Source organism: Lipotes vexillifer, unplaced genomic scaffold (assembly GCF_000442215.2).
Source record: "Lipotes vexillifer unplaced genomic scaffold, Lipotes_vexillifer_v1.1 scaffold916, whole genome shotgun sequence".
Classification (NCBI taxonomy): domain Eukaryota; kingdom Metazoa; phylum Chordata; class Mammalia; order Artiodactyla; family Lipotidae; genus Lipotes; species Lipotes vexillifer.
Window position 1 is genome coordinate 3400606 of NW_006798383.1, and position 1492 is coordinate 3402097.

Genomic DNA, 1492 nt, shown 5'->3' on the forward strand with positions numbered 1-1492 from the left:
GAAAGAGGCAACAAAGGTTATGAAGGTAAAAAAAAAAGGATAGCAAGGGTCAATTTAATGAAGACTTTGTATGTCACATTAGAGAGTTTGGACTTTATCCTGCAGGCAAGAACAAATTAGCAGATTTTGATGAAATGAAATAATCAGATTCAAATTTCAGAAAGATCGCTATGAAGACACAGAGAAAACTAAACATATAATAGTATGGTGGATCATCACCATGATGGTACTTTGTGGTAAGTTTTAATCATCTCTGAAAATAAGGACACCCCCTCCATCTGATCCCAAAGTATGGTGGCCAAAATTACTGAATGGTTTATCCTCTTATTACCAAACCTCTTCTTTGCCTTCATTTCATAAGTAGCTATGAGAAATGAGAATGCTACAAATCACCCAGGAAACTTGGAAGAAATAAAGATACCTGGGCTGGACTTCCCACATTAACAATATAGGTCAGTAGTCTACAAAGAGGAGTGACTGCACCTGGGGATACAGAAGACTCCACTGGGATACAGAAGAAAATATTACAGCTTCTACTCAAATTTATCTCATCATTTTAAAATGTCTAATTTGTGTATGTTTTCTACTACATACAAGTAGGAACAGTAGTATAGATAATTTATAAATAAGCACACACAGGGATGAATGTTCCATATTTTAACTGTGAAATACTCAAGAGTTTGGAAACCACTAATCTAGATAATGGCTTTTTAAAAAAACTTCACCAACTCAAATATTACTGTTTTAAACTTTAATAGAAAACTTTTCCTCTCATCTCAGAATGTATGCACCAATTTTATTTTATTATTCTTTTAACTTTTTATTTTATATTCGAGTATAGGCAATTGACAATGTTGTGATAGTTTCAGATGCACAACAAAGGGACTCAGCCATACATATGCATGTATCCATTCTCCCCCATACTGCCCTCCCATCCAGGCTGCCACATAACACTGAGCAGAGTTCCCTGATATGCACCAATTTTAAATGCAGACAAATAATCAAATATTTGCTTAAAAATATTTTAATAGGGCTTCCCTGGTGGCGCAGTGGTTGAGAATCTGCCTGCTAATGCAGGGGACATGGGTTCAAGCCCTGGTCTGGGAGGATCCCACATGGCACAGAGCTACTAGGCCCGTGAGCCACAACTATTGAGCCTGCGTGTCTGGAGCCTGTACTCCACAACAAGAGAGGCCGCGACAGTGAGAGGCCCCCGCTTGCCACAACTAGAGAAAGCCCTCGCACAGAAACTAAGACCCAACACAGCATAAATAAATAATTAATAAACTCCTACCCCCAACAACAACAACAAAAATTTTATTTTAATAGGGGACTTAAAAATCAATAGGTCCTTGAATTCAGAAATGTTATCTTCTAAAAAATATGAAAATCATTACTTATCTCACAGTGCACTATGCACACTAGATTAGCTTTATAAAACTCTTAGTTCCTGAGAGAGCTGTTATATAAAACATGTACACTTTCTTTCCCT

The 1492-nt window shown here is 37.1% G+C and overlaps 1 protein-coding gene across 4 annotated transcripts in view; it reads right to left on the reverse strand.

Moving 5' to 3' along the window:
- The window catches only part of NT5C2 (5'-nucleotidase, cytosolic II), a 107336-nt gene that overhangs the window by 48303 nt on the left and 57541 nt on the right, over nucleotides 1-1492 (reverse strand). The window lies entirely within an intron of this gene.